Source organism: Lithobates pipiens, unplaced genomic scaffold, assembly GCF_037356315.1.
Source record: "Lithobates pipiens isolate NorthernLeopardFrog02 unplaced genomic scaffold, aLitPip1_a1.2 Scaffold_8, whole genome shotgun sequence".
Lineage (NCBI taxonomy): Eukaryota > Metazoa > Chordata > Amphibia > Anura > Ranidae > Lithobates > Lithobates pipiens.
Genome location: NW_027507903.1, coordinates 138592537 through 138620389, shown reverse-complemented (window position 1 = coordinate 138620389; position 27853 = coordinate 138592537). Strand labels below are relative to the sequence as shown.

The following is a 27853-nucleotide window of genomic DNA, read 5'->3' as shown; positions in this document are numbered from 1 at the left end:
TTTACTAGTAATGGAGACGATCAGCGATTTTTATTGTGACTGCGACATTATGGCGGACACATCGGACATTTTTGACACATTTTTGGGACCATTGTCATTTATACAGCAATCACTGCTATACAAATGCAGTGATTCCTGTGTAAATGACACTGGCAGTGAAGGGGTTAACCAGTGGGTGGCAGTGTAGGGGTTAAGTGTTCCTAGGGGTGTGTTACTAACTGTTGGGGACTGGGCTTTCTTTTAGTGAACACTGATCTCTGCTCCAATCACATGGAGCAGAGATCAGCATCATTTGTTGCTAGGCAGAACGGGGAGATGCTGTTTACAACAGTATCTCCCAGTTCAGCCGCCCCGTGAGATGATCGCGGGTATGCGAGTCAGCGGGACCTGCGACCGGACTCATGGGGGTCCCGACCTGCACGCGAGCGCGCCGCCGGCACGTGAGTGATGGCAGGGTGGCATTTAAGATTGGACGTACCTGTACTCCAATATGCCTGCCCATGCCATTCTGCCGATGTACATCGGCGCGTGCCGGTCGGGAAGTGGTTAATGCATTGTATGCATTAAAATAAAAAAAACCTTCAGTGTGCAGCAGCCCCCTAACACTTACCTGAGCCCCATCTTGATCCAGCGATGTTGCACGAAAGCCTTGGCTGTCCCAGACTCTCCCTTCTGTGACACAGCAGCATGTGCCATTGCCTCCCACTGCTGTCAATCAGTCAGTGAGCCAATGAGGGGAGGGGGGGCAGGGCTGATGAGGATCTGGGCTGCTCTGAGCAAAACCACTACACAGAGCAGGCAGTGGCGGCTAGTGAAGTTTTTGGATGGGGGGGGTACCAGACTCCGCCCATCATTTTGGCCCCTCCCACTTCTCTTAAAGCATACCCCTTATATAATCCGCCCAATCCATCCCCTGTATTCCACTTCCTTCCACCCATAGTGTCAGGAGACGGCGCATTACTCACGTATGCGTTCGCTTGTGCACGCAAGCTCGTCGGGACTGGGTGCTTTAAAAAAACATGTTTTTCTTATTTATTATATTTATTTTTTCACAGTTTTTTTTTTTTTTAAATGGTGTCACTTTTATTCCTATTACAAGGAATGTAAACATCTCTTGTAATAGAAAAAGGCATGACAGGTCCTCTTAAATATGAGATCTGGGTCAAAAAGTCCTCAGATCTCATATTTACACTAAAATGCAAAAAAAGTTTGTAAAAATGTCTTTGCCAGCAAATTACTGTGAGTAACAAGCACAGAGCAGACCATTTACTTTGTTTGCACTTTGCTGAATAAGAATACCGCATGGCATGTACAGTATCTCATCCTGCAAGCATTATGTTATTTTTCTGCTCTGCTCAATTTCATATTCTTTTAAAAATGGCTCTAATAATTCCTGCACAGTTGACTAGTACTACTACAGACAAGAATGTAAAGGCTGGGGTGCATTTAAATAGATTTGGCAAATGGCATAAAATCTTTTTTTTCCTTAGAGAACATTGCACAGGACTACCTCACCTCACTGCAGCTCCGCTCGGGCTGAGGAACGGAGCCGCCGCCGTCACTTCCGGCTTTCGGCTGCTTCACGAAACCCGGAAGTGACCTGCCTGTGTTTGAACGACAATGCTCCCACCCGTAGAATCACAGTGATTTTACAGGCGGAAGCTAGTCGGCGTTCTACATTGCGCCGCAAGGCAGATTAAATACCCGCAAATGAAGCGACATGGATGCAATCTTGTGATTGCATTGACGTGGCGCTTCTCATAGTGCACTGCGACCGGTGCCACAGTGCACTATGTTAAATTACTTTTTTATTTATTTTTTTTATGTCTTAAAGGGCCGGGTTTTTTTTTTTACTTTTTTTTTCACTTTTTTTTTTTCTGAGACTACAGGAGAGGGGGCGGCGGAAAATTGGAAATTTGGAAAAGGTTGAGAGCACTAGAAGGAATTTTGAGTTAAGAATTCATACCTAAATAGAATTTTGTTTTAAAACTAGAGATTAGTGTGACTTTAAAGCTATTCCAAAGAAAAAAAAAAACCTTTAGCTTCCCCAGAACTTCTTTAAGGCTGGGTTCACACCGCTGCGGGTGGGAGACCCGGATGTGATTCGCACCGCACTGCAGTGCAAATCACATCCGATCTGTCTGTGCGATGCGAGTTCAGCCATACAGATAGTATGGCTGAATTCGCATCGCACCCGCCGCAAACTCGCACAGGACCCTTTTTTTGGTCCGCAGCAGAATCGGATCGCATGGGTGTTCACACCATACGATCCGATTCCTGTCCGAGTTTGCAGATCGCACTGCGATATGCGGACTGGTCTGGGGGTGTCATTAAGATTTCATGGACACTCCCAGCAGTCCGCATAGGGCAGTGTGAACTGCCGGCGGGAGGCATGCGATGCGGGAAAACTCCCACGGATTCGCGGCGTTCCCGCATCGCTACGGTGTGAACCCAGCCTAAAATGTCTATATTATATTTGTGCTGCAGATATTTCTCATAAACTCTGCTACTCAGAATTGACACAGGAAAGAGTGACAAAACATCTCTATGGACTGCGTTTCCTGGGAACTAATTTCATAGGATTTCTCCAGAAAACGGCTTTAAAATAATAAGAGGAGCTGAAGGTTTCTCCTAATGCACTGCTTACAGGAAACCATAGGCAAGTTGCACTGAATGTAAATACAGAATTGCTTTAAACGGCCTATTTTGGCAAGCTAAGCATACTGCTTTTTTTTTGTCACCTGGTGAATGCCAATAAGGCCCCTTTCACACTGGGCCCTTTGCAGGCGCTACAGCGCTAAAAACAGTGCCTGCAAAGCGCCCTGAAACAGCCGCTGCTGTCTCTCCGAGGGCTTTCACACTGGAGCGGTGCGCTTGCAGGACGGTCAAAAGAGTCCTGCAAGCCGCATCTTTGGAGCGCTGTAGGAGCGGTGTATTTACCGCTCCTAAAGCGCCCCTTCCCATAGAAAACAATGGGACAGCGCTGTAAACCCGCCTGCAAATCGCGGTTAAAACTGCCCCGCTAGCGGGCGAATAGCGCCGCTAGAACGACGGTAAAGCTCCGCTAAGTATAGCACCGATATACAGCCAGCGCCCACAATGCCCCAAAGTAGCCTTAGTAATAGCAGAGTACGGTGCACAAACCCCCGGTTTAAATTAAAAGACATAGAATGCCTCATCATTTTACTCATCAGTAATTTCTTATGAGTAATGTTGTCACACTGCCAGTAAGCTGCAGTATAAATAGATGAAACATATAGTGACTAATTCAAATCTGCTTGTTTAGTTGGAGCTGTTTTTAGACAAAGGACTTTTCTTGTATATGTCATTAAATATACCTAAAGGACATTTCTCCTAAGAGAGATATGTAGGCTGCCTTTGCTGACCTGCTTCTGCTGGTGGCCTTGCTGTTTCTGCCCTCGGTATGTTCTCCATCCCTGACCCTGATTAAGCATGCAAGCAGTGAAGTCAAAGTCCTCAGCTGAGCAGGGAATCAGAAAGTAATGAATTCATTGCATTAGTGTGATAGCCAGGGTACCAGCATTCACAGATGAAGAATTCAGCAATGGTAGCCTAAATATTGTCTTTAAGTGCATGCAACCCTTTATACAGCTATTTGTGCTCACAATGCACTGTTAATATATAGTGTAGCGGAACCCCCGTAGGGGCTGCTACGTGATGTCCAGCGATCACCCTGCCCAGCCTGGCATTCACCTCTCAGACAGTCCAAGACTGAAAACAGTCCATGTGCTTGTTTTTATGTTTTACTGAGGGATTTGAACTTGGATGGGGTATAGGAATTAAGGGATGCATAATGGAATTTTGCAGAACTTGCCGGGACAACTATATACAACCTGGTATATACACTCTATTCCAGCACATCACTTCCTCTCTAATGTTCACTCTTCTCTCCTCCTGCACATTGCTTCCTCTCTAATGTTCAGGCTCAGCTAGCACAAAATGGTTAGGCCTGACACTGGATCAGCCAGGCCTCAGCCATTGCCTTTTGTAGGCAGGGACTGCGGTCTCCTTTAGTGTAGCAATAGAAAGTTCCTGGTGCTAGGTGCCGTAACTTCTGTTACTAAGCTCAGTAACCCATCTTCAGGCCCTACCAGCCCTCCTGGCTGCAGCTGCCCTTCTCCACTGTCCATGACACCGCAGTCCACTCTTCTGGCTCTGCACCCATCCCAGACTGCATGCTCCCAGTCCTCTCAGGCGTGCTCACCTCCCCAGTCCTCTTGACTGTGCATGTCACTCCCCAGCCCTCCTGGCTGCGACCCGTTGTTCCTCTCCTTGGAGACTTGCCCAGTAATGCTCTCTCCTGCTGTCCTCTCTTGCTCCTCCTGTGCCTCCTGTCCAGAACACCTTCACGATTTCTTGAAGGTCCCCGTCCACACCTGAGCCCCAGACCCAAGGTCACCACCCATCCAGACTTGGAGGCTCCCTCAAACTCCCTGCCGGCCTAAATTTACCTAACCTACAAAAAAAACTACTCTAGCACCTACCTACCTAGAGGGTGCTAAACTAGTATGAGCTCATATTTATAATGAGCTCATACTAGTGTAGCATAATATTTATAATGTGTGGTGTATGTGACTATTACAATAAAATTAGTGGTAGTATTTCCATAAATAGCTTAGGAAAAGATATGAGATATTCAGTGGAAAATCCAAATTCCAAAAGATCTTCTTTACCAAAGATCTTTTCACAAACATGCACATCAATGTACAGTATATCTATGGTATGGAGTATATATATATATATATATATACTCCATACTCCTTACCATAGATATATATATATATATATATATATATATATATATGTATATATACTCCATACCATAGATATACTATATATATATATATATATATATATATATACTCCATACTCCATACCATAGATATATATATATATATATATATATGTATATATACTCCATACCATAGATATACTATATATATATATATATATATATATATATATATATATATATATATACACACACACACACATAACTTAAAGTGGAGGGCCACCCTGAAAAAAAAAAATATTAAAAATGACAAAAAAATCTTTTGAAAATGTTTTGTTTTTTTTACTTACCAGAAATGCCTGTTGCTAGGCACATAATCCTAATCTTCCTCTTCCTCCTCCGCGGAGATATTCTTTCTTCTCTCCTCGTCGCATTGTCTTTTGGGTAATGGATCGCGCTGTGTTCTGTGAACTGTGTGTTCCAGAACACAGCGCGTCCCATTCACAAAGCGCTGCGCGACTCGCGCATGCGCAGTAGGAAACGGGCAGTGAAGCCGTAAGGCTCCACTGCCTGTTTCCCTTAGAAGGAATGGCGGCGACGGGACCCGAGAGCTGAGGGACGGGTCGGCCTCGGGCGGCCTGGACAGGTAAGTGTGCTTATTAAGTCAGCAGCTGCAGTGTTTGCAGCTGCTGACTTTTAATTTATTTTTATTTTTTAAACGGCTCTCCTCTTTAATTTTTTAACTTACTTGTTTTTGGTTTATTTGTATGGATTGCATCGGTTGTTACCGACATGATGAAAATACATTTACCTAGAAATATGGTGACGTGTTCAAAACGTATTTTACCCGCTGTATATATACTGTATATATATATATATATATATATATATATATATATATATATATATATATATATATATATATATATATACATCATAGGGAAGCCTGTACTAGATGGGTTAGAGCCTGTGTTCATGGGTTTTTATTTGCTTCAGAACTCTTCTTTTCTCATATATGTCTATGGAAATGCAAAAGCAACTAAAAAAGGTCAACTGCACTTGCAATGAATACTGATTGATCTCAGAAGCATTTCAAGATGATGTAAAAAGCTCACTGCATTTGTCTATTAAAGCCCATGGACACAGGCCACTAGGCATTGAGAAATGTATAAAACTGGAAGGATAAAGTGCAATGTGTAGGGGTTCAATTCTATCATTGGTCTCCCTCTTACCTTTTAGTCTTGGCTACAGTGAATGATTACTGCTTATTGGTTGTTGTGGGTTATTGAAACTTTGGATATTGCTCATTTCTTTAGAGCAGGGGATAACTTTCTAAACAAAGGGCCGGTTCAGGCTTTAGGAGGGCTAGAGTGGCCAATGGAAGTAGAATATGCTCCAGTGTCAGTGAGAGTAAAAAGACTGACACTGGAGCATCAGTGGGAGGAATTTTGCCCCAATTTCTGGTGTCAGTGGGAGGAATAGTGTCCCATCACGGGGTTGTAGCCTTGTAGTACATGGCCATGTGAGCAGGAAGAATCATTGGGCAGCCTGTGCAGGCATTACATGGAACTTTTTTTTTAATGTGTTCTGTCACCCAAGGGACAACTTTGTTCCATCTTTGGTGCTGTGGAAATCTAGCTACTTGGTCAGACAGGATAACCCCATCCTCACCCATGGCTGACAGACAATGTAGCTAGCATGGTAGCAGGAAGACAATTGAATTGATAGCCAGTTATTTTCTTTGGCTCTAAGCACTTTCCCCAAACAAGCGCAGCAAGAGGAATGCAGAGGAAGCAGGGGCATGTCAATGGAGATAAAGGCTAGCTTTTAATGCAGCCGACTCCTTGTTAGCTGTGTTGTCAGATGACCAGGAGGACCTAGCCTTCCATAGGAAGATGGAACAAAGTATTACATGTATTTTGTACCCTGGGGCCAGAATACTGTAATAATAAAAGAAATGAGACTGCTCCACCCAAAATGGGAAGTTCTGTTTTTCTGTTTTAAGGACCTCACTCCTCTGGAAGAATTGGCACTTTTAAGGAGCAAGGGGGGATACCGAATTTAGAAAGGGAACACCCCCCCCCCCCCCACAGTCTTCTGGGACATGTAGCAAGACCCAGAAGACTGCTTGTCCATCCATTCACGATGTGCAGCTCTGCTCGTGCATGCGCAGTGGGCACCCATCTGTGAAGCCACAAGCTGTCACAGCCAGGTTCCCATAGTTAGGATGACGGCACCAAGGAAAGAATACAGTGGGGTGAGCACACTCCTGGAATTTGGGACAGGTGAGTGGCTGTTTAAAACTCAGCAGCCACATTTTTTGTAGCTGCTAACTTTTATTTTTTTCCCTGGAGACTAGAACTCCTAGTGAAGTTACTGACCCTAGAAGGGGGGAAATGTTTAACCTCTTAGCGCCGCACCTCCCCACCCTCTAAGTGGTTTATCACACCGGGAGGCAGGGCTTTTTTTTTTTTTTCTTTTTTTTTTTCTTTTTTTTGCTACATCAGCGAATTTATCTGCGAGGGCAAATCAACTTAACGTTCATTTTGTTTTCCTCGTCTTCACATCATTGTAGCTCATCTTTTAAATTAACATTACCAACAATAGTCTTTATTCGTTTATATATATAAAAAATAGAGCCCAATTATCCTATACTATCCCTAGTATTTAGCCCATACCCACCTTCGCACTGCTTCTTCCCATTATTTTACCCCCCCCCCGATCCCCCCCCCCACCCTCTTTTATTTCCTATGCGGATAGAAGAAAAGAAAAGGAAGCCCAGAGCACACAACAAGACACTGAACGTCAAGCCTCAATCAGGCCTCCTCCCTTTATCCCTTTATATTCTAACCTGCTCCGCGTAGCTATAGTTTTTTTTAAACTTTTTCCACTTCTGCCAACTATCTATTGCCAGGTCTTTATCCTCATATCCATCCCTACGTCTGACCATTTGGTAAGTTTCTTCTACCGCATCAATCCATTCCCAAATTGGTGGACTTTCCTCTTTTTGCCAGTTCTTAGGGATCACTCTTTTAGCAGCGTTCAAAAGATGCGGTACTAATGACTCTTGATATTTTTTTATTTCCCCTTTAGTGCCGTGGAATAAAACGATCCATGGACCCTCCGGGATTATGATATTCGTAATTTCTTTTACATAGTTTAAAATCTTCTTCCAATATGTGTTCATTTTTGGACAACTCCACCACAAGTGAGTCATCGTCCCTGCCTCTTTACACCCTCGCCAACAGTCCCCTGACCTGCTCGGTTGGAATTTATGGATTTTATCTGGTGTAATATACCATCTTGAAATGCATTTATAATTCATTTCTGCAGTATAGCTATCTGCTGCTGATCTATGGACCAGTTTAAAATTTTTTCCCAATGTGCCTTTATCACATAGTGAACCTAGTTCCCTTTCCAATTTTTGTATATACGGGGGGCTCTCCAGCCCCTCCCCCTCGGTCAGGAGCTCGTACAGCCTGGAGACGATCCTCTTTGGGTTATCTGTTAAACACAGCCTCTCCAGTGGAGAGAGCTCGTTTTCCCTTTTCAATGGCTGCGGTAAGCTCCCCACAAAGTGGGCCAGCTGGAGATACCTCCACTCATCTACTTTCCCTATTTCCCCTTTATATTTTAATTCATAAAGTGACCTCATCCTTCCATTTTTGGTGATATCTTTTACACACACCTTCCCCTTATTTAACCAATTCCCACTATTAATTTTTAATCCAGGAGGAAAATATTCATTCTCAGTTAATTCAATAAGTGGCGAGTTATACTGACCGTTTAATTTCTTGTATGCCCCATTCCAAACCTTCAGTGCATTTAGTGTTAAAACATTAATATTTACATCTAGTGTCCTGTACTTTGGTGGATTCCACACTATTTTATTCAACTGTGCCCTACTGAAAGTGTTCTCTATATCTATCCATCTTTTCTCCTTATTATTCCCCCTAACCCACTCCACGACTCTTGACAGCACGATAGCTTTGTAGTATTTCTGAATATCTGGAACTGCTAAACCCCCTTTTCCTTTACTTCGTTTTAATGTAGTGAAGGGTATTCTTGGTTTCTTATTATTCCAGATAAAATCCATTATTAAGGATTTCATCTTAGCGAAATAATACTTTGGGATTGCTAAGGGGATCATCTGTAGTTTATATAATATTTTTGGCACAATATACATTTTCAATGCGCAGATACGTCCTAACCAGGATAGTGATCTATTAGCTAATCTTTTACTTTCTTTCTTAATTTCTTCTAATAAGGGAAGATAGTTTAATTTATACATCTTCTCTATAGTGGTCGCTAATTTTATTCCGAGATAGTTCAATTCCTTTCGCCAGGGGAACTTGAACTTTTTTTGGAGCTTCTCTTTATCTAATTTACCCATGTTTAAATTCAAGATCTCTGATTTTGCCTGATTGATTTTAAAATTCGAGAGTTGACCATATTGTACTATTACTTCCATTAGTTTAGGCATGGAGACACCAGGGTTATTGATGTAAAATAAAATATCGTCTGCGAAAGCAGCCAATTTGTGTTCTTCCTTCCCTATTTTGATTCCCCTAATCTGTGGGTCGTTACGGATCGTGGAAAGCAGTGGTTCCAGGGATAATACAAATAACATAGGTGACAACGGGCATCCCTGCCTCGTTCCGTTTTTTAACTCAAAAGGTAAGGACATCATACCGTTAACCCTGACCCTCGCGGTAGGGTGTCTATATAGTGTCCCTATTCTCTTGATCATTTTGGGACCTACCCCCATCATTCTCAACGTCTGGAGCATAAAGCCCCAGCTCACCCTGTCGAAAGCCTTCTGGGCATCAATCGACCAGAGTAGACTGGGGCCCCCCCCCCCTAATTCCCTGGGAGAGAAGGAGCACCGTTCGCACCCCATTGTCCTTTCCTTCCCGCCCTGGTATAAAACCCACCTGGTCTGGGTGAATCAATGTGCCCATCATGGCCTTCATTCTTCCCGCCAGCACCTTAGCAAAAAGCTTAATATCAGCGTTAAGTAACGAAATAGGCCTATAATTAGGGCACCTTGTCTCATCCTTCCCCTCCTTCCGAATTATAGTTATATTAGCAGAAGCTGCCTCTTTACTCAACTCATAATCCATACCCAGTCCATTCATATAACTACATAAATGCGGAATTAATATTTCTTTATATTTTTTATAGTAGTATACCGTAAACCCATCCGGGCCTGGGCTTTTCCCCGAGACTGATTCCATAAGTGCCCTTTTTAATTCCTCCTCTGTTATGGGTTTATCCAAATCTTCCTTGTCTATTTCCGTAATTTTTGTTAACTGGGCCTTTTCCAGGAACTCTTCTCTTTGTGCCTCCTTATCCTCCCCCGCAAGTCCCTCTAGCTGCTCTACTGAGTATACTTTCTCATAATAGTTTTTAAATGTTTCTGCTATCTCAGATGATCTAAAAACCATTTCACCCTTTCCTGAATGAATCTTTTCTATGAAGTTCCTAGATTTTTCCTTTTGTAACTTTCTTGCAAGGTATTTGGTGGGTTTATTCCCGCCATAATACCTGTCCCTGGTTCTCTGACTGAGGGTTTTTTGAGTTTCTTGTTCCATTAAAATTTTCAGTTCTTCCCTCTTGGCTATTAATTTTGGGAGGATCCTTTTGTCTTGATTCCCTTTTTGTTCATGTTGTTTTTCTATTATATGTATTTCCTCCATTATGGTTCTTATTTTACCTAGTCGCTCTTTTTTCTTCCTAGCTCCCTGGGATATCAGGATACCCCTGATATAGACTTTGTGGGCCTCCCATAAATTTTGCCTTGATACCTCTTCCGTATTATTTATAGCAAAATACTGTTTTATTTCTTTCTCAATCTCTTTTCCTACCTCCTCATCTAGGAGTAAACCCTCATTCAGACGCCATGAGAAGGGTATCCTTTCCTCTCCCCTTACTACCATCTTCATTCCCACCGGGGCATGGTCTGAAATAGTAGTTGTCTCGATCCTGGTCTCTATAATCCTTTCCAAAATTCTATGTTCAACATATATATAATCGATCCGGGAGTACGTCCCATGCACAGGGGAGTAAAACGTATAGTCTTTTTCATTTTGGTGTTGTACCCGCCATGCATCCACTAATTGGGATGCATGTAGTTTTTGTTTAGTTCTTTTAAGTTGAATCCTACTAGTCCCCTGTGCACAGGACGTACTATCCAAACTTGGTTCCATGCTAAAATTCATATCTCCCATCAAGATCACCGGGCCTTTCTTAAAATCCATCAATTTACCCAGAAAGTTGACCAAATATTTTGCAGAGTCGCGATTAGGTGCATATAGATTAGCTAAGGTACACTCCATTTCTCCCAATTTCCCCTTTAATACTAAGTACCTTCCCTCGGGATCAACTAGTCTATCCTCCAACTTGAACTGCACCTTCACTCCAAACCCTATAGCCACTCCCCTACTCTTATTTGTTATAGCATCGCCATAGTACCAAACTGGGAATTCTTTGGAATATAGTTTAGTGTTTGCTTCTTGGGAAAAATGGGTTTCCTGTAGACTAATCACATCTACTTTATAGTAATTGAGCTCTTTTAGGATCTTATGCCTCTTACTTGGGGTGTTCAGCCATTTGACGTTATACGTCATAAAATTTATGACCGACATCTAGTGTCTCCCTTTTGATCCTGTCGCTTCTCCCTCCTCCTCTGATCCTCCGTCCCCCCCCTTCCCCCGCATAGGTTTTTCCCCCCTTCCCCCCTCCCATCCCGTCCTCCCCCTCCCCCATCCCCCTTCCCCCCTCCCTCCCCCCATCCCCGGCCCAATGTCGGCCTTTAACTCGCCGATGGCTCTATAGTACTTAACCATCCTTGAGTCTCCTCTCCAGGGTAACCCCGCATGCCTGCCCCATCCTCCCTCCCGGCCCCCAACATACGAGGGGGGGACCGGGAGGGAGGACCGTAGCCCCCTAACTTTCCTACAATCCACTCCATCCCCCCCCTCACCCCCTCCTCTGCCCATCCCCCCATCCAGGAAGGTCTGGGACCCGCAAATCCAATTTTTTACAGAAGTCCTCTAATTCCTCCGGGAATCCCAGTCTAGCTGACACCCCGTCCCCCAAGACAATTAAACATGAGGGGAAACCCCAGTTATATTTAATATTTTTCTTCTTCATTTCTTCCAACAATGGTTTTAATAATCTTCTCCTGGTCAACGTCTCGGGGGCCAAGTCCGTGAATATTTGTAACTCTGTGTCCATATATAAGGGGGCCACCCCTCTCCTCAACTTCACCCCGATATCTTCTTTGTCCTTATAGAACCTGAATCTCACAATAATATCCCGGGGTCTACTAGCCCCGTTATTTCTCCATTGACCAATCCGGTGTACTCTCTCAATTGCTGGAAATTCCTCCTTCTCTTCTTCCAGGAATGGGCCGAATATAATTTTGATGATTTTATTTAAATCTTCCCCTCTAGATTCTGGCACTGATCGGATTCGCATATTTTTCCGTCTGTTGCAGTTTTCCTGGTCTTCTAATGTATATAGAAGTCCCCTCTGATTTTGCTGGGAGAGTTTAACCTTTTCCTTCAACTTTGTGACCTCCTGGGCCAGATTCTCTGCCCTTTCCTCCGTCACCTCCACTCTTTTTAACAGATGACCCAAGTCAACACGCAACAGGTTTATATCTGCTTTAATTGACTTTTCCATTCGTGTAAACATTTCCATCAGATCGCCTTTTGTTAGTATTTGGTCCTCCGTTCTTCCTTCCTCCAGTTTACTTATTTCTGTCACTCCCATTTCCTAATTCTTCTAAGGACTGATCTGGGGTCTCCCCGAGTTTATCTTCCCGCCCCTTTCTCTTCACCGTCTTAGGGTGTTGGTGTCTGGTACTTTCCTGGTCTCTGGGGCTCGAACCCTGTGTCATGAACTGTCTTATTGAACTCTCGTTCCCTTTATCTTTTGGAGTTTTCAAGGGACCTCCCTTTGTTTTGCTTGTCGACTTACTCATTGTTGCTTCCTTTCCTTTTCTTATTCGCTTCCCCAGTTTCCTCTCAAGTGGGCTTCTATCCCCTTCTAGGACCAGTTTATTATTGTTGGGGAGATATTATCCAAGATCTTCCAATTTCCCCTCTAGTCCCAGTTACTGGGCCTCCAGGTTTGTTTGCTACCAGGTAATCTGCTTATAAATTCACCTTCTATGATCCGTGAACTTCTTGTTGAACAGAATATTTAGGCTTTTATTACCTGGTTCTTAAATTATCAGTCCATACGCAGTTATTTTTAACCGTTTAGCTCGTATAGAAATCTTGGAAGTCCGGTTCTTTAAAGCCCTTCCAATATAGCAAACTCATATAAATGAATAAAGATACTAATTCCATCTTATTCCATACCTCTATTGAGGGGTCCAGGGAGGTGGGCTTAATCACCAACCTTTAGGATTTTATCCAATTATTAGCACCAACTTCCAGTAGACCTCTTTAGAGTTCTCCCGTTTTCACAACAATTCTCCCTGTCGCCCCTATTTCCTTCTCCTCCTCAAGTCGCATTCTATGTGAAAGGGGTTTTATGTAAACCACATAAGCTCTCAGTTCGCCCAATAGGGGGTAAAATTGCCACTGCACACCTCCGCCATTTAATTAGTAATTATCGCTTAATATTTCTCCAAGTTCATATTTCTTTCATGCTTCCCTGCCATTATGCACATAGGGGAAAGCGCACAGCCCAAATGGTATAAGACAGAGCTTGTATACCTCTAACTTCTCCTTTAAGGGAGCTACTCCACTCGCTCTCTTATACTGATTTGAGGATATCAAAAGGAAGAAAAAAAAAAAAAAAAGGAACATTTGTTTGTTTTATATCGAAGAAGGAAAAAAAAGAGTCTTACCAGTCTTTCCAATTTTAAGCAATAGCCAACAAGTCTCTCAGGTCCCCCTGACATTTACTCATACCTTGCTGTACTGCTTTTCATCCAGGAGGAAAACTTTATCTTGACCCGGTTTATTTCCCTCTCCAGTCGCCTGATCCCCAGGCGTACTTTTATCCTCAGCCTCTGTAACATAAGGGCAGACCGGCAGATGGAGAGAGGGAGGGGGGGGGGGGAGGGAGGAGAGAGACACACGGGTCAGCAGCCACCTCACCGCTCCGATGGTGAACCTCCGCTCTTTTCCTTCTCCAGAACGCGGGGTCAATCCCCGCGTCTCTTCCGACGGTGCTAGCGGTGACTTCGCCGTCCGGTCCGTGTCCCGCTCAGAGCCTCTCACGCTCCGATGTCCACAGACCTCCGTGTTCCTTCCCTCTCGGGCTTCCGCGCACGCATGCCGGCTCCTCCCCCCTGGTCAGAGGTCACGGCGTCAGCTCGTCATGACGCTCCTGGGAGGCAGGGCTTTATCCAACGTGACCGCCGTGATTGGCTGTCATGGCGGACACATGATCGGAAAACTCCTGATCGCAAGGAGCGCTCGGGAGCTTTCGGTTAGACGACGGTAACTTTGCTGGGAGCATGCAGTGTGCACACTCTCAGCACAGGTGTATGGACAGCAATTCACGCAAATATGCGGCCCCTTGGCGTTAAGGACCAGGTGCAGAGAGGCCGCATATTTGCATACGGCCGTCCTCAAGGGGTTAACTTTATCACAAATGATTGACGATTGTTTGATTGACATTATCCCCTTTCTCCTTACCTCGTTCAATCCGAGAATGGCTTGTATTTACTGAAAAAAACAGACATTCTCCAAGTGGCAGAGGTGTCAAGCGAGCAACCCCCTGTATTGAGTGTACAAATGGCAAGTCAATTAAATCTGGAAGAGACGCTGACTTTATGTGGCACAGGCTACTTTAGTGATTTTCTGCATCCATTTTGGCTCACCAAATTTGAGATATTAAAAATTAGATGCTATCAGAATGGACCAATTTAAGATTATAAAAATAATTCCTGGAATTCAGCTATAACAAAGATATACAGGAAAGTAGTTATTAAACACAGTTTCAGTAGAACAAAATGGATTAATCCCTTATGCCCTGTACACACGGTCAGACTTTCCAACGGAAAATGTGCGATCAGATCTTGTTGACGGAAAATCCAATCGTGTGTGGGCTCCATCTGACCTTTTCCCTTGGAATTTCCGACACACAAAGTTTGAGAGCAGGATCTAAAAAACAACAAAATCCTATTGTTTAAATTCCGATCGTGTGTAGACAATTCCGACGGACACAGTGCCACGCATGCTCAGAATAAATTACGAGACAAAAGCTATTGGCTACTGGCCTCTTTATAGTCCCGTCGTACGTGTTCTACATCACTGCGTTCTGAACGATTGGATTTTCTGACAACTTTGTGCAACCGTGTGTATGCAAGATAAGTTTGGGCCAAAATCCGTCTGAAATTTTGTCGTCGGAATGTCCGACCGTGTGTACAGGGCATAAGTGCAGCCAAAATAAAGTACAGAAACTTCAGGACAATGAATATAATTTCAGTTCAGTAGAACATGTCCCTTGTGCTGATGCCTTTTCTTTTAGGTGAAATCCTCCTCTGTGGCAGCGGTTAATAGAATTAGGGGCTGCCACAGTCTCTCATCAAGAGAGCCCAACTTTGCCCACCCTTCTGATTTAGCTCCGGCATTCATAGAAGACATACTACAGTTTCTATGTGTGAAACCCAATATATGAATAGAGGGGAGTGGACCTGTCAATCATCTGCCTGTCCTCAATTTCATGTATTCAAACAAGATGTAGTACAGATTCTATGAATGAAGGAGCAGGGCAGCCATAGTTGGACTGTCTTGATGAGAGCCTGTGACAGCCACTTAGTTATATTCCCCCCCCCCCCGCCGCTCCAAAAGATTACAGTAACAAAATTGCGGGGGGGGCCTGAAGGGAGGAGGATCATACCTAAAAGAAGAGGCATCAGGACATGGGACACATCCTGTTGACTGTAGGTAATGTCCCTTGTGCTGATTTTTCTGTTTTTTGTTTTATGGCTGTACTTAGGTTTTAATTTTCTCACGGCCAGGGCTGCAGAGATTCCTTTTATCTAGTAAACATTAAGTAAGCAAGTTATATTATTATACTTGTTATACATGGTGTCTTGCTTCAATTTTCTTGTCAAATTTGTTTATTGAATTTTAGTATACATAATTACATATGGTGGCAGCAAAAGAAAAGATCAAGTAGTTTAACTAAAACAATTTTAGCGTGGATATAACTACTCAAAAGATTGCGCCATGCATTGTATAAGAGAGCATAAAATCAACTTAGACCAGGTTAATATAAGATGACCTCAGATAAAAAAAAAAGCCATTCATTATTATCAAGAGTACAATTAAATAAAAAAGAAAAAAAAAAGAAATAATTTATTATAGAATTTAAAATCTTATATTACATATTGGAACTATGTACAATTAGTATAATGATAACTAGGGATGAGCCAAACACCCCCCGGTTCGGTTCGCACCAGAACTTTCGAACGGACCCCAAATTCGAACGAACGTTAGAACCCAATTGAAGTCTATGGGACTCGAACGTTCGAAATGAAAAGTGCTAATTTTAACGGCTAATATGCAAGATACTGTCCTAAAAAGGGTTTGGGGACCTGACTCCTGCCCCAGGGGACATGGGTCAATGCAAAAAAAAGTTTTAAAAACGGCCGTTTTGGCGGGAGCACTGATTTTAATGACGATTAAAGTGAAAAAAAAAAGTGAAATATTCCTTTAAATATGGTGCCTGGGGGGTGTCTGTAGTATGCCTGTGAAGTGACACGTGTTTCCCGTGTTTAGAACAGTCCCTGCACAAAATGACATTAAACGGAAATAACACCATTTAAAACTGCTTGCGGTTTTAATGTTATATCTGGTTCCTGCAATATGGTTGAAAATCATTGAGAAAAATGGCATGGGTAGCCCTCCCTGCCCATTACCAGCCTATTTGGGTCTTGTACGCATATTAAGGGGAACCCCGTACCCATATTAAAAAAAGGAAATGCGTGTGGCCCCCAGGCCCTATATACTCAGAACAGCAGTATACAGGCGGTGCAAACAAGACAGGGACTGTGTAGGTTTGTTGTGTTAAGTTGAATCTGTTTGTAATTTTCAACTGGTACATTTTTAAAGTGTAGCTCCAGTCAAAAAAACTATTTTTAAGCTTTTTGGAAAACATAGGGAAGGGTTATCACCCCTGTATAATTTGTTTTGTCGTCCATCTTTTTTCATCTCACTTGCTTTTGTCTCCTTCCGTTTGCAAGTAGGAGATGTTTGTAAGTTGGATGTTTGAAAGTAGGGGCCTGCCCTATATGCTCTGCAGAAATGGCAGAACAAGGTGTTGGTTTTGCCACAACATTGTAAGCCCTCAAAGTGACTCTTGGTGGGCGCTGGAGCGCCCTGCTGTGAACGATTATATCAAGAATTGTAATTACATGCCATTGTTGAACAGTGGTAGAAAAATTGACCTTTGGTGGTTGTGGTCCTCACCGTTACTCTGGGTGGGCACAGGAAGGGGCCCTCCTGTGAAATATTATATCAAGAATTGTGATTACATGTCCCTGTTAAAAAGGGGCAGAAAAATTGGGCCTTAGGCACTGGTGCTGGTGCCACCACACTGCAACCTCTTCCATATACTCTAGTTTTATTGCAGGAATTAGCCCTGCTGCAAAGCATTGCATCAAAAATTGTACTTAAACGCCACTGTTAAACAGGGACAGAAAAATTGGGCCTTAGGCACTGGTGCTGGTGCCACCACACTGCAACCTCTGCCATATAATTACAAATGACATTTGTTCTGCCTATGAAGCAATAAAATATTAATTTAATTGGGAGTTTAATGTAGTGGTACTGGAGAAAAGAAAGAAGAATGCAATAGGAAAATAATTAGAATGCATAATTTGCTGGATCCATTGGGCTCCCAAAATGTTTTCTCTACCTCTTCATTATTTGACTTAAATACCCACTATCTTTTTCTATTAGGCCTTTTCCCCCTTACTGTGTGAAGCCAGATATACCCACGTAAATCCCCAAACTAGATCCCACATCCCCACTGTTAGGAGTACCACCGACCCAGGGAACCACCAGTCTCCTCCAATCCTCTCTGCTCTACCGTTTTTTTACCATAGCCCATCCAATAGGAAGTGGCTACAACAGGCAGGGGTGTGGATTTTATCTCTGAGAGGGGCTTTAAATGAAAAGTATAACATACAGTGGCAGTGCGTCCGTAAAGGGCGCAGGAGCGCTGCCCCCTCTCTTCTGTCACCGCTCTATCACCATAGATAGATTCATGCCTTGCATGAATCTATTTATAGTCCCCGCTGACACCCCCTATTCAGGTGTCTGGCCCCTTTTCTGGCGCTGGGCACCTGAATTATAGTGATGGGTTGTTGTTTTTTGGAAGCACCTGATTAGAGCCGTAGACTCTAATAGGCACCCAAAAAGGTGAACAGAGGGTGCAATGCTGTGCGTTTGCTGCTCACTCAATTGTTTGTTAGCAAAGCGAAGGAATTCACTTTGCTAACACTGAACCACCTCTCAGCCAATCAGGTGCTCGGGTCTGTTATCTGTCACCTGATTGGCTGAAACATCAGACGCTGTGATTGGACGCCTGATAGAGAGGACGGAAGAAGACATCAAGGAGCACGCAGGACACCGCCACTGACCCGCTGCGAGACAGGCAAGTGCCGGGGTGATACACACTGCCAGCATTTGATGGGGCACAGTTGCAGCGGCAAATGATGGGCACACTGGCAGCATTTGATGGGGCACAGGAGCGGCAATTGATGGGTACACTGGCAGAAATTGATGGGCATACTGGCAGCAATTGATAGGTATGGTAGTTGGCACAATGGCTGCTCTTGATGGGCACAGTAGCTGCCTTTGATGGGCACAGTGGCTGCGTTTCATGGGCATAATGGCAGCATTTGATGGGCACAGTGGCTTGCGTTTGATGGCACAGTGGCTGCATTTGATGGGCACAGTGGCGGCGTTTGATGGGCACAGTGGTTGCATTTGATGGGCACAGTGGCTGCGCTTGATGAGCACAGTGGCTGCGTTTGATAGACACAGTGGTTGCATTTGATGGGCACGGTGGTGGCAATTGATGGGCACAGTGGCTGTGGTTGATGGGCACAGTGGTTGCATTTGATGGGCACAGTGGCTGAACTTGCTGGGCAGAGGGGCTACGCTTGATGGGCACAGTGGCTGCGTTTGATAGACACAGTGGTTGGGCTTGATGGGCACAGTGGCTTAGTTTGATGGCACAATGACCGCAATTGATTTTCTTTTTTTAGTTTGTTTGCGCCTCCCCAAAAATTTTGAGCACCAGCCGCTAGTGGCACCAGTAGCTGCGTTTAATGAGCACAGTACTTGCGTTTGATGGGCACAGTGGCTGCGCTTGATGGGCGCAGTGGCTGCGCATAAAGATCAAGTAGGCTTTGTCCATTTAAGGGGTACATGAGACAGCATTTGCAGAGCGATCCAATTGATTGATATTGCAAAATCCTACTCTAACTCAGCACGCACTATCTCCTAACACTACTGACTGCAAGCTCTATTATAAAAGATAGATCACTAGCTATATAGGTGAGGTGAATATAGCGGTGTATACTGCGGTCAGGGCACACAGACAATAACCACTACATATCAGCAAGATAGAAAATCGGCCGAAAAACGATCGGTGTGTACTGTGTTGAAGGTACACAGAACACCCACTGCTTCAGACGCCAACACACTACACGAGGCCACCGCGATGGCGGCCTTATATAGTGTGGGGCGTGCACTACACAGCCTGAGCTATGATTGGCCACAGGCATCCTGCCTGTGGCCAATCATGGCTCTCCTCGCTGCTGGCGCTGCGATTGGCCAAGCATGCGGGGTCACAGTGCATGCTTGGCCAATCATGAGCCAGCAATGCACTGCGCCATCGCACATGAATTTGACGCGAACGGACTAAAATGTTCGGATTTCGCCGAACGGACGAACAGCCAATGTTCGAGTCGAACGTACGTTCGACTCGAACACGAAGCTCATCCCTAATGATAACCAAGGAAATACAAGTTCTGCTACCAGAACAATATAAAGGCCTTATTTACATTTTTAACAACAGAATCATTTTAATGAGGCAGACAGTAATCTGCAAATGGCATTAATGCATATAGCCAAAGAGAACTTGCTTTCCACTTCTCTACCTTCAGTAAACAGAGCTATTAGTTGCTGGGGATAACTGTACTTTACACATCATTGTTTTTTGTGCTGCCTGCAAGCATGTACTTATAATAACGTTTTAATGCTTGCCAGAGTTGTAACTAGGGGAAAGGAGCAGGGACACCTGTCAGGACAAAAGCAAACATGGCTGCCACATCCCACTGAAAAAATAAAAATATGTTTTTAAAACACGTGGTAGGTTATAACGTGTTGGTTGTAGCTTTACAAAAAATAGATACAAAATCTTTTGTACATATGGTTGCTATTCCTAATTTTGTGCCCAGGGTATAGAAATCCATAGTAATCAGTAACAGTCAAAGCCTGCCAGAATGATCAATTGCCCCGGGCCCCCTAAATTGTGGGAAGCAATATTTTGCAGTGATTTTTAAGTGATTGTAAACGATAACCTTGTAAAAAAACAAAAAAAAAACATTCAGTTTAAAATAGAAATGAAAGGCAAAACAATCATATAAAAAAAAAATTATAAATACCTTTTTTCACTTTTTTATAAGTGATAACATTCCCTTTGTTCTCAGCTGCAGAAGAGCTGGAGGAGGAGAAGCAGCAGTACACTGAGCTTCCCAGTGAATGGCTGTGCAGCGGGGGCATGTCAGAACAAGTCTGATCATTGGAGGAGAGCACACTGAGTTCTCAGCATAGCTAGGGAACTGACCACGGTGTACGCTCCTGCTTAGCGTGGTCAGTTTTAATAGTAAAGCAGAGGGTCTGATAGGATCACCAGGAATTTCACATAAAGGAAGAAATACAAAGAGAACAGGATACTTTCTCATACGAGTACATGGTACAGCAGACACATATCAGGAATATGAAATGTTGGAGTAACAAACGCGTTATAATGTAAGCTAGTCATACATGGATCAAAATTTGAATAGTTCAGCAGAACATGAATCAAAATTTGGATGGTTCAGCAGAGACTGGCAAAATTTTGATCAATGTGGTTGAACAGAAGTCAGTCTTCCAATTGACTTTTGTTCAACTGCCCCATTGGAAAATTTCCACTCGATCAGCCTGTAGCACTGATCAGTGTATTCTGACAATAGAGAAGTCTCCCGCTGTCAGAATATGAAGACACAGCAGGGAGTACTGCTCCACCTACATTGAGTGTGTGGATGGTGAAATCGGGTTAGTTTTTTTCCATTCAATTCACTGGTTAAACACAAAAAAAATGACTGATCTATGGCCTGCTTTAGGCGGTCTACCTGATGCAGAGATAAGAACCAAAGATACTGTATTTGTTTTCCCAGTGATTTTAGTAAGGTGTTCATAGACAAATTGTCTCATCTGTAGAGTTTTCCAAGGTCGGGTCCTGTCTTAATCCATCTTAACAGGAGGTTTTCCTATATATTGAGGAACTCGCTGACACCTTTTCATGTACTAATGGAGTTCTCAGTTCTTGTTCAGGAGAGAGATAATTCAGCGTATTGGTACCTATAAAGAATTGTTTTGAGGACCATAATGACCCATGACGGACCTAGTTCTCTGTGGCAACTGGATGTAGAGAGCCGTATTCTAAAGATGATACAGTTTAACCACTTGCCGCCCGCCCTATAACAAATAGACGGTGGCAAAGTGGTTGCATAATCCTGACCGGACGTCATATGACGTGATCAGGATTATGAGCCGCTGCGCGCCCCCGGGGGCGCGCATCGCGGCGATCGTTGTTGCGGGGTGTCAGTCTGACACCCGGCAACTACGATCTCGGTAAAGAGTCTCCGACGGAGACTCTTTACCACGTGATCAGCCGTGTCCAATCACGGCTGATCACAGTGTAAATAGGAAAAGCCGGTGATCGGCTTTTCCTCACTCGCGTCTGTCAGACGCGAGTAGAGGAGAGCCGATCGGCTGCTCCTCTGACAGGGGGGGTCTGTGCTGATCGATTATCAGCACAGCCCCCCCGAGGATGCCCACACTGGACCACCAGGGATGCCACCAGACCACCAGGGATGCCCAGGACAAGGTATGCCACCCTAGACCACCAGGGATTCCAGTCAGTGCCACAATGGATGCCAATCAGTGCCCATAATGGATGCCAATCAGTGCCCACAATGGGCATCACTGATTGGCATGCATTATTGATTGGCACTGATTGGCATCCATTAGTACAATATATTAGAATACAATGCCGCCTATCAGTTCCCATCTGTGCCACCTATCAGTGCCCATCCATGCCACCTATCAGTGCCCATCCATGCCCACCTTTGCCGCCTACCCATGCCCACTTGTGCCGCCTACCCATGCCCACCTGTGCCGCCTACCTATGCCCACCTGTGCCGACTAACCCATGCCCACCTGTGCCACCTATCCATGCCCATCCATGCCAATCCGTGCCAGCTATCAGTGCCAATTTGTGCCACCTATCAGTGCTCATCCGTGTCGCCCATCAGTGCCACCCATCAGTGCCGCCTATCAGTGCCACATATCGGTGTCCATCAGTGCCACTTCATTGGTGCCACCTCATCGGTGCCCATCAGTGCCGCCTTATCATTGCCCATCAGTGTAACCCCATCAGTGCCCATCAGTGAAGGAGAAAACTTACTTATTTGCAAAGTTTTGAAACTGAAACAAAAAAAAACATTTTTTTTTTCAAAGTTTTCTGTATTTTTTTATTTGTTTAGCATTTGTTTATTTGTTTTGCATAGCATACTAGCTCATTATGAATAACTTACCTGAGAACGAAGCCACCGAAGCGGTCCTCCGTCTTCATCTTCATGGCTGCCATGTATCCCGGAGTGACTTCCGGGTCTCACTGCTCCGGCGCTGTGATTTGCCAGAGCCGCGATGACGCCACTCCTGCGCATGCGCGTGGGAGCCGACACGAGCGGCAGCCTGCTCAGTGTGCCTGCACACCACTGTCTACAGCGCATGCGCCATAGACAGCGGTGCCTGTCTTTTTGTAAATATCTCCTAAACCGTATAGGTTTAGGAGATATTTCTTGGACCTACAGGTAAGCCTTAATCTAGGCTTACCTGTAGATCAAAGTGGTTTGTAAGGGTTTATAACCACTTTAAGGCGTTCATTTAGGATTTTTTTGGATGCCAAATGTAGATAGAAAGAGTTTTTATTGGTACTGTAATGTGATGCATATACGTTGCTGTAAGTTGATAAACTTTACTGTTCTTAGCTTAAAGCTAAAAACGATTTAGTTTTTTTTTCGTTTAACACAGCAGGCTGACCAGAAAAAAAACTGACAGCTGTACTATGTATATAAACTTGTCAATGACGTGCATTAAACTGACTGTTATGTAACTTTGGGCATTTGCCATGTATTTTAATACCTGTGCATGAGAGGCCCACTAAATCTTAAGTGACCCGGCCCCCCCCCCCCCCCCCTAAATCTGACCCTGAGTATAGTGCATATATAATACAGTCTGTATTGTCCTGAAGAAACATGAGAACATTAGTAATGTTCTTCCCACAGGCATCACCTCAGCTGTTTGTCAAGGAGCCCAAGGCTGACGCAGCAAAGAGGTAACTCTATTGTGTAACTGAGGAGATTCCTTATGGCTGTTTATATTGATCGAATGTACAGTGGTAAACACTAGAACAGGACGAGACGTTTTAGAGGTTCGTGAAGACAGCTGTCATCATAGTAGCATGCATTCTCATTTGAATTTCAAATACCTTCCACTGAAATGTACACGGCAGAACATAGTGTTTATAATATGCTCAAGTCTTCATGAGTGTAGCAATGTAATATTTACCTCATATTATGCATGGAGTAATTCTCAATATATTTGCCTTCTCAGAATAAAATATTGTTCTGTGAAAAATCCTTTTATAGCATTCCCATAATACTAAGTAACTGTTAAGCCTAGTAAACAAAATCAGAAAAGCTTATGAAAAATACCGAAGTGACCGTGCGATAATCCGATCGCTATTACACAGCTTTCGAGGGCCAATCACGGCAGTTCATGTGATATTATCCAAAGGGACGAACACAAAAATCTTTCTCTTACGATACCAGAACGAACTATTTTCGTTTAATTATTACAGTATTCATCCGGAAAAAAAAATCATGTGACTAAGATTGTGCATGCTCAGAAATGAAATATTACAGCGGGAACGTGGGGGAATGCTGTGCCGCGCACCTTTAGCGTTGGATATTCAGTATCTCACAAAAGTGAGTACACCCCTCACATTTTTGTAAATATTTTATTCTACCTTTTCATGTGACAACTCTGAAGAAATGACACTTTGCTACAACTTAAAGTAGTGAGTGTACAGCTTATATAACAGTATACATTTGCTGTCCCCTCAAAATAACTCATCACACAACATTAATGTCTAAACCGCTTGCAACAAAAGTGAGTACACCCCTAAGTGAAAATGTCCAAATTGGGCCCAATTAGCCATTTTCCCTCCCCGATGTCATGTGGTTCATTAGTGTTACAAGGTCTCAGGTGTGAATGGGGAGCAAGTGTGTTAAATTTGGTGTTATCGCTCTCACTTTCTCATACTGGTCACTGGAAGTTCAACATGGCAGCTCATGGCAAAGATCTCTCTGAGGATCTGAACAAAAGAATTGTTGCTCTACATAAAGATGGCATAGGCTATAAGAAGATTGCCAAGACCCTGAAACTGAGCTGTAGCACGGTGGCCAAGACCATATAGCGGTTTAACAGGACAGGTTCCACTTGGAACAGGCCTCTCCATGGTTTACCAAAGAAGTTAAGTGCACATGCTCAGTATCATATCCATAGGTTGTCTTTAGGAAATAGACGTATGAGTGCTGCCAGCATTGCTGCAGAGGTTGACGGGGTGGGGGGGTCAGCCTGTCCGTGCTCAGACCATACTCCGCATACTGCATCAAATTGGTCTGCATGCAAACAATTTGCTGAAGACAAGCAGACTAAGGACATGGATTACTGGAACCCTGTCCTGTGATCTGATGAGACCAAGATAAACTTATTTGGATCTGATGGTGTCAAGGATGTGTGGCAGCAACCAGGTGAGGTGTACAAAGACAAGTGTGTCTTGCCTACAGTCAAGTATGGTGGTAGGAGTTTCATGGTCTGGGGCTGCATGAGTGCTGCCAGCACTGGGGAGCTACAATTCATTGAGGGAACCATGAATGCCAACATGTACTGTGACATACTGAAGCAGAGCATGATCCCCTCCCTTCAGAGACTGGACCACAGGGCAGTATTCCAACATGACAATGACCCCAAACACACCTCCAAGATGACCACTGCCTTGCTAAAGAAGCTGAGGGTAAAGGTAATGGACTGGCCAAGCATGTCTCCAGACCTAAACCCTATTGAGCATCTGTGGGGCATCCTCAAACAGAAGGCGGAGGAGAGCAAGGTTTCTAACATCCACCAGCTCCATGATGTCATCGTGGAGGAGTGGAAGAGGACTCCAGTGGCAACCTGTGAAGCTCTGGTGAACTCCATGCAAAAGAGGGTTAAGGCAGTGCTGGAAAATAATGGTGGCCACACAAAATATTGACACTTTGGGCCCAATTTGGACATTTTCACTTAGGGGTGTGTTCACTTTTGTTGCCAGCAGTTTAGACATTAATGGCTGTGTGTTGAGTTATTTTGAGGGGACAGCAAATTTATACAAGCTGTACACTCACTACATTACATTGTAGCAAAGTGTCATTTGGGAGCAAAGTGTCATTTCTTCAGTGTTGTCACATGAAAAGATATTATAAAATATTTACAAAAATGTGAGGGGTGTACTCACTTTTGTGAGATACTGTATACAATGCCAAGGGGTACTAGGGTATGCTGGAGGATCTATTGTTGCTGGAGAGGTCTATTGCTGCCAGTGAGGGGATTTTATGTTGCTGGGGGGAGGGGGGTCTGTTGTTGATGGGAAAAATTTACTGTTGTGGGAGGGGGCAATTAATGCTGGCTACTGGGAGATCCATTGTTGCTGTTGTTAGGGTGGATCTACAGTATTATTGCTGCGGGGTATTTTGTTGTTGGGGGGGAGGGGGTGTCTATTGTTACTAGGGGTTCTTTTGTAGCTTTTTGGGTCTGTTGTTGCTGGGAGTTCCTATTATTGCAAGGGGGTCTGTTGCTGAGAAGATCTACTGTTGCTGAGGTGGATCTATTGTGTGTGGGGTGGATTTTTTTTGTTGCTGGGCAGATCTATTTATGGGGGGGGGGGGGGTCTATTGTTGCTGGAATTAGTCTATTCTTGCCGGTGGGGTCTATTTTTGCTGGCTGCAGAGAACCTATTTAACTGCCTTTCATTAGCAAATTACATACAAACTACTTAGTACCAAAAAATTATACTTGGTTCTGTATTCTATAAACAGGGTGGGACCAAGGGACATTGCTAGGAGGTGGGCAGGGGGGAGACAAGGGATGACCCAGAAGGGGGTGCACCTATTCTCTGAGAAAAAATACCCTGGTCATATGAGAATTTTCGTAACTTTAGTTGCCTGTTGGTTTTCGATATGAGACTAGCATGCAAAAAACAAAAACAAAAAAACAATACCAATCCAATATTCTCATTGCATGTACGAGGCTTTAGAAACCTTGGAATGTCAGAGCTGAATAGGCCAGAACTGAGAATAAAAGTCCGCTTTCTCTGTCGCCGTGATTACTCTCATGTTTATGTATAAACTGTGCATCACAATGATGAAGCTGATGGAGCTTAGGCACAGGCAGAGCCTGGCAGGCAGTACAGCGTGTATTTGCAGCTGTATTTGCAAGAAACAAATGTAAATGCTCTAAGTGGTTGTATATTCTGTTTTAAAAGAAACCAGTCATGGGAGAATTATGGAGGCTGCTACTCTTGATGCAAATACTAGTGAACTGGCTGCCATGCTGCCCATTTTGTTTCAGTACATTTAAACACAGATCCAACATAACTATGCAGATGATGACTTCTGACTTTTCTGCTAGGTCTACTTTTTCTATACTAGAGACTAGGTAGTTCAGCATGGCAGCCAGGAATTTTTTAAAGGGGGTCATCCATGGCAGTGCCCATGTTTATATCATGACAAATTTTACAATATTTTAGCTCTTAACACTGGATGCTAGGTTACTATGCCTGCTTGTTATGAAGACCCTTAAGGAAGTCCTTTATAGTTCTGTTAAAAAGAGTTATGTCCTTACAGTGGGCTCAGAGGCGGCTCTCTAATTAGGCAAAGTAGGCGGTGGCCTAAGGCCTCGCCCTCCTAGGGGCCTCGCCCCCGCCTAAAGAGCCGCCTCTGGCTCTGGCTATCCTCATACATCCTCATACATCAGTCCCAGGTGCCTCCTCGTTCAGAGTCAGAGTTACAGAGTCAGCCTGCCTCCTCTCTTCTCTGTAACACCCTGCCCCACTCCTGTCAAGAAAACTTCACTGAAAGTGGAACTGCAGTGCAGGTGTCCTTCCAGTCAGAACACTGGATAGAGACCGTCAACTGCCCTGCCACAGCTAGCATCTGAGCACAGGATCGCCGAGTCTACTCTCCTTCCAGGGCGGAACTTCTGTGATGGAGGCGGAGCCAATTCAGCCTGTCTGTGTGCACTGTGCAGCTGAGGGACTGAACTATGAGGGGACAGAGCCTTGCTATATGTGAGGTAAATGTGACTAGGGGGTGCATGTGATGGGGGGGGGGGCTGGTACAGTGGTGTGGTGTCAGTGTGCTCTATCTCAGCCCTGGTGTCAGTGTGCTCTCAGCGCTGGTGTCAGTGTTCTCTCAGTACTGGTGTCAGTGTGCTCTCAGTGCTGGTGTCAGTGTGCTCAGTACTGGTGTCAGTGTGCTCTCAGCGCTGGTGCCAGTGTGCTCTCAGCTCTGGTGTCAGTGTGCTCTCAGCTCTGGTGTCAGTGTGCTCTCAGCTCTGGTGTCAGTGTGCTCTCAGTGCTGGTATCAGTGTGCTCTCAGCGCTGGTGTCAGTGTGCTCTCAGTGCTGGTGTCAGTGTTCTCTCAGTACTGGTGTCAGTGTGCTCTCAGCGCTGGTGTCAGTGTGCTCT

The 27853-nt window shown here is 44.2% G+C and overlaps 1 protein-coding gene across 1 annotated transcript in view; it reads left to right on the top strand.

The window, feature by feature from the left end:
• Window positions 1-27853, top strand: part of PFKFB3 (6-phosphofructo-2-kinase/fructose-2,6-biphosphatase 3) — a gene marked incomplete at its 3' end in the record, with an annotated part of 147150 nt that overhangs the window by 24791 nt on the left and 94506 nt on the right.